Source organism: Cricetulus griseus, chromosome 4, assembly GCF_003668045.3.
Source record: "Cricetulus griseus strain 17A/GY chromosome 4, alternate assembly CriGri-PICRH-1.0, whole genome shotgun sequence".
NCBI lineage: Eukaryota > Metazoa > Chordata > Mammalia > Rodentia > Cricetidae > Cricetulus > Cricetulus griseus.
The window spans coordinates 155,978,207-155,984,939 of NC_048597.1; positions in this window are offsets into that span (position 1 = coordinate 155,978,207).

Genomic DNA, 6,733 nt, shown 5'->3' on the forward strand with positions numbered 1-6,733 from the left:
AGACTTGAAATCCAGAGTCCCTGCTTTTACCCACTCTGTTAATTGGTCATCTCAGAATCTTATTCCCAAATGGACTTCAGGGTCCCACATAGCCCAAGTTGGCCTTGAACTCACCATATAGCCCAGGATGCCTTGAACTCCTGATCCTCTTGCTTTTACCTCCCAAGTGTTAGGGTTTTAGCAGGGCTGGTGATGGAAACCAGGCCTTGGAGTCTCCAGACAAGTACACTACCAACTCAACTCTAGCATCTTCAGCCTTCTTATTAATTCTATAGTATCCTTTTTCATGTCTTAAAAAATTAATAAACTGGCTGGGCATTGGTGGCGCAAGCCTTTAATCCCAGCACTCGGAAGGCAGAGGCAGGCGGATCTTTGTGAGTTCGAGGTCAGCCTGGTCTTCAAAGCGAGTGCCAGGATAGGCTCCAAAGCTACACAGAGAAACCCTGTCTCGAAAAACCAAAAAAAAAAAAATAATAATTAATAAACTGGGGCTGGAGAGATGGCTCAGAGGTTAAGAGCACTGGCTGCTCTTCCAGTGGTCCTGAGTTCAATTCCCAGCAACCACATGGTGGCTCACAACCATCTGTAATGAGACCTGGTGCCCTCTTCTGGCATGCAGTCATACATGCAGACAGAACACTATACATAATAACTAAATCTTTAGTAAAAAAAAAAAATTAATGAACACATATTTGCCATATTTAAATTTTTAAATTTTATTTATTATTGTTGTATGAGTATAAGCATGTTTCTGTGCCAGGAAACTCATATAGGGGTCAGAAGACAACATTTAGGAGTCACTTTTCTTCACTGTGGGTTCCAAGGATCAGATCAGACAACAGCAAACACTTTTACCCATGGAGCCATCTCACCAGTCCAGTATTCCAACACATTTATGTAACGTATAGTGATCTCACAAGGTGTCTTAGTCACTCTTCTAGTGATGTGAGAAGGCACCGTGACCAAGGCAGCTCTTATAACATAAATCATTTTACTGAGGACTCACAGTTCATTCTCATCATGGCAGAGAGCACAGGAGTAGGTGAGGTGCTAGAGAAGTAGCTGAGAGAGCTATCCTGATCCTCAAGTAGAGAGAGAGAGAGAGAGAGAGAGAGAGAGAGAGAGAGAGAGAGAGAGAGAGATCCACATTTGACCTGGTGTGAGCTTTTTGAAACCACCACTTCCGCCAACAAGGCCACACCCACTCCAACAAGGCCACACCTCCCAGTCTTTCTTAAACAGTACCACTCCCACCCGTTGTGGTGGTACACTCTGGTAGGATTTGCTGAAGGAGGCAGAGGCAGGAGGATCACGAGTTCGAGGCCAGTCTGGGCTACACATTTTTAAACCGGGCGTTGGTGGCGCACCCCTTTAATCCCAGCACTTGGGAGGCAGAGACAGGAGGATCTCTGTGAGTTCGAGGCCAGCCTGGTCTCCAGAGCGAGTGCCAGAGAAACCCTGTCTTGAAAAACCAAACCAAAAAAAAACAAAACAAAAAACAAAAAACAGTACCACTCCCTGATGACTAAGCATTCAAATATATGAGCTGTTCTTACTGACACCACACCAAACTAATGGCATCCATTATTTCCTCATATATTTACCACTTCTTTTCGTTGGGTATATCCAATCTACTAGCTTTTTTGAAATATCTAATTACTGCCACCCACAGTTAGTCTACTTTGTTATATATAACACATCAGAAAATATTTTCCCTGGGATGAGGGCATAATTCGGTGGTTCCATCCCCAGCACCACACACAAATAGCTATTTGTCTTTTACTATTGCACTGTGTACCTGTTGACCATCCTCTCTCTACCCCTATGGCCCCAACCCCATTGTTTTTTCCTCTTAAGTAGATTCTCCATCTATAAGCTTCATCAGGACCATGAACATAGCAAAAACACAGCATAGCTGGCCAGGCATGATAGCACATGCCTGTAGTCCTGGCACTGAGATGAGGAGGAGGATCCTGAGTTCAAGGACAGCCTTTTGATTCTCAAGAATAGACCATGTATTTTTATCCTCCAGGTCATGCTGTCCATGGTTCATGATCATTTTCTTTCCCTAGAACAATCCCCTGCTTCTTAGCATAGGAGAAGCCAGATTTATCGAACACTTACCATGTGTTAGGAACACCATACAGAGAAAAACTATCATACTAGGTTTGTCTTTCTCCCCTGTATTCCTAGACTTTATATCTAGAAAATGTACCCAATGAATAGCCATTTCTGTGCTAAGCATGGTGAGGCATACTTGTGATCCCAGCATTAGGGAGGTAGAAGCAGGAAGAGGATGAGGAGTTCAAGGTTATCCTGACTTCACAGTTAATTTGAAGCCAGCCTTGGGCAAAACCAGGCTTGGCAGAATGGTTCAGATAGAAAAGGCACTTGCCATGCCGGGCATGGTGCACGCCTTTAATCCCAGCACTTGGGAGGCAGAGGCAGGCAGATCTCTGTGAGTTCAAGGCCAGCCTGGTCTACAGAGCGAGTGCCAGGACAGGCTCCAAAGCTACACAGAGAAACCCTGTCTCGAAACTCCCCCCCCAAAAAAAAGAAAAGTAAAGGCACTTGACACCAAGCTCGACACCTGAGTTTGAGCCCCAGAACCCACGTGAATGAGAGAATTGACTCCCACAAATTGAGATTGTTCTCTGACCTCCATGTGCATGCTGCAGTGCACACCCTTGAGTGCGTGCTCGCGCGCGCGCGCACACACACACACACACACACACACACACACACACACACACACTCACTCACACAGTGTGTAAAACAAACTAAAACCAAAATTTTTTCCTTAGTATGTAACTAGGTCTTTGACCTTGTTTTGAGGTCAGTATCAGCTTTCAGCATTTCAGATAAGAAAACCAAGAGGTTCAACTATGAGGTGACAAATCTAGTGTGAATCCAGCTAATCAGATCCAGGGCTTAGTGAAACTACATTATTTCTGCTGTCAGACTTCTTTATGTCCTATTTTTACCTTCCCATCTTAGTTTTCTTAGACAGGGTCTCACTGTGTACCCCAAGCTTGATTTCAAGTTGCAATCCTACCTAAGTATCCCAAAGCTTAGATTACTGCTGAGCAGCGGTGGCACGTACCTTTAGTCCCAGCACTCAGGAGGCAGAGGCAGGTGGATCTCTGTGAGTTCGAGGCCAGCCTGGTCTACACGAGCTAGTTCCAGGATAGCCTCCAAAGCCACAGAGAAACCCTGCCTTTGAAAAACCAAAAGAATAAAAAAGCTTAGATTACTGGTGTATGCCTCCATGCCATTCCCATTTTATTTTAGATAGGGTCTCATATAGTCATGTAGTCCAGGTTGGCCTTGAACTTGCTACACAGCCAACCTTGGATTTGTAATCTTCCTGCCACCACTTCCTAAGTGCTGGCATTACAGTGATGGCTCACTACACCATTTTATGGAGTGCTGGGTGTCAAACCCAAGATTTTGTGAATGCTCTACAAACACCCTACCAACTCCTCCCCCTTTTCAATAAAGATCCACCTCCATCCCCCTAATATTCTTTCATTCTAGGATATGAGCTTTTATAACTTGGCAGAGATCCACTAAAATAAGTCTTCCCATTTGGAAGAACCTCCCAGAAAATATACTCCTAGGATAGACCTTGTGACAGTGGTTGACATTTTAGTGTACACCTCAAATCCTCTGGAGGGTTTATGACTCCAGTGCTGGGATCCACTCCCAGGGTTTCTGATATCTAGAGTAGATCTTTGCTTAATGTAGACCTCAGCATCCATAGAATAGAGCCATCTGCCGTTTCCATAATGTCTGTGAATGGATCACCCCACGTCCCCAAATACATATCTGCCTATTTGATAAGATCTATCTTTCTTTGTGCCCCACCCCCAACCAAGCAGTTTACTCCCAAGCAGGTTTCCTAGGGCCAGATGTGGAAGGGTTGATAATTCTCACCTCAGTTCGCGCTAGGACGCTCTGCACAAGGATGTATGTGAGAAGCAGCAGGTAAGCTTTATGGGAGAAAGGAGTGTGGTGGGGTCCAGTGGGTTCCAGAAAGGACTTAGACTGGAGACTTGGGAACTGGCCCAGTTGTTTCCAGCACCCAGATTCTTTGTTCACTGTGACCTCTTGCCCACCAACTGGCTCAGCCCAGACTTTTAAATTTGTTTGTCAAGGAGAGGGCCCTCTGCTGGCCACTTGGGGAGGGGCTGCTCAGAACAGAAAGGAGGTGGCTTCCTCGCTTCCACAGCACAGTAACAGAGTTCATCTTCTCTTGCTTGGCTCCCTAACAAGCAAGGAAGTGGTGGCCATGGAGAGGTGCCTGCTACTACCTTTCTTGGTCTCTGACATGATGGTCTTCAGAGACAAGGTCTTCCTTTTAGAGTTTCTTGCCCCTGTCCTGCTCCCCTGCCAGCACAGATGAGCAGTTCCCCTCCACTGTTCTCATAATGTATGTCTCACCACAGGCCCAGGATGAGGCAGCAGACATGGTCTGAAACCTCAAAAAATGAGCAAAACAAAATCTTTTCTGTCCTGTATACCTTGTAGGTTTCTTGTTTGTTTATCATAGCAATAGGGATTAACATATAACATTTTGTTTTTAGAGACAGGGTTTTTCTGTGTAACAGTCCTGGCTGTCCTGGAACTCAAGAGATCCATCTGGGCCATCTGGCTCCCAAGTGCTGGGATTAAAGGTGTGTGATACCATGCCTGGCTCCAACATACTAACTTAACTGAAGTGCTAAAATGAGTATTCTATCATTGAGCTATGTTCATGCCCCCGAAGCAGCATTTCTTTCTGTCCTGTTATATGATGCTATTTCCTTGGATAAGAAAGATATAAGGGGTTCTCTCTGCAAAAGCCTCTTCTTAAAAAGATTTTTATTTTTAAAAAGGATTTTTATTTATTATGTATAGTGTTCTGAATTCATGTATGCCTGCAGGCCAGAAGAGGGCGCCAGATCTCACTACAGATGGTTGTGTGCTACCATGTGGTTCTGGGAATTAACTCTGGACCTCCGGAAGAGCAGTCAATGCTCTTAAACTGCTGAACCATCTCGCCAGCTCCTATTTTTATTAATTTATGTGTATGGGTGTTTTGTCTGCATGTGTTTGCACACCATATGCATGTTTGGTGATCACAGAGGCCAGAAGAGGGTATCAGAAAGATTTCCTGGAACTGGAGTTATATAAGATGGTTGTGAGCCACCTGTGTGGGTGCTCAGAATTGAACCTGAATCCTCAGGAAGAACAGCAAGTGGTCTTTTCTAACTACTGAGCCATCTCTTCAGTCGTGTGTGTGTGTGTGTGTGTGTGTGTGTGTGTGTGTGTGTGTGTGTGTGTGTTACTGTGTATTAGTTTCATTTTCTGTTGCTGTGACAAAATATCCTGCTAAAAGCACATTAGGGGCCAGGTGGTGGCGGCATATGACTTTAATCACAGCACTCGAGGCAGAGGCAGGCAGACTGTAAATTCAAGGCCAGCCTGGTCTACAGAGTAAATTCCAGGACAGCTCGGGCTGTTATACTGAGAAACCTTGTCTCAAAAACAAAACCAAAAGCAAACAAACAAAAAAAGAGCCAGGCGGTGGTGGCACACACCTTTAATCCCAGAGACAGGCAGATCTGAGTTCGAGGCCAGCTTTGTCTACAGAATGAGTTCCAGGACAGGCTCCAAAGCTACAGAGAAACCCTGTCTCAAAGCCCCACCCCTCCATCCCTACAAAGAAAAGCACCTAAGGGGACAAAGGGTTTATTTGGCTCATAATTCTAAGTTACAGTCCAAGCATTTCAGGAAGCTGGGGTAGTAGGAACTCACATACATCCACAGTCAGGAGCAGAACGAACACATACGTGCTTACTAGTGCTCAGTTCTTTCTCTACAGAACAGATGCAGAATAGTATAGAATAGTATAGAATAGAATAGTAAATGAATGAATAACAGTGCTCAGGACTGGGGAAAAATGAAGAGCATGATCCTTCCATGTATTGTAGCAGGGAGTATTTCCTTTATCCAGACTGGTAGAGCCAACAAAAGGGCAATACGGTGAGAGATGGCTGGACACGGTTAGGGGATGGCTCAGTCAGTGAGTGCTTGCCCTACATGAGGCTCTGAGTCCAGATCCCCAGCATTCATATAGAAGCTATAAATAGTAACCTAGTACTGGAGCAGGGGCAGAGACAGGCAATTTCCCAGAGTTCAGTGGACAACCAACCAATCTAGCTAATAGGTGAGTTTGGACTCAGTATAACTGTCTCAAAAAATAAAGTGGACATCAGCCGACACTGATCTCTGGCCTCCACACACAACATGCTCACACAAGGCAGACCGTGTGCCTGCAGACACAAACACATGCTCACATATACACTACATAGTCATTTGTTTGTTTGTTTAAGACAGGGTTTCTCGCCGGGCGTTGGTGGCTCACGCCTTTAATCCCAGCACTCAGGAGGCAGAGGCAGGCGGATCTCTGTGAGTTCAAGGCCAGCCTGGTCTCCAGAGCAAGTGCCAGGATAGGCTCCAAAGCTACACAGAGAAACCCTGTCTCGAAAAAAAAAAAAAAAAAAAGATTATTTTAAGGAGTTTCAACTTCTTTAAGAATCCAATGAAAGTGGCTAGAGAGATGGCTAAGCAGTTAAGATCATGCATTGCTCTTACAAAGACTCCGATTCAGTTCCTAGCACCCACATGGTAGTTCACGGCTGTCTGTAACTTCAGTTCCAGAGGACCAGTCACCTCTTTTGACCTCCAT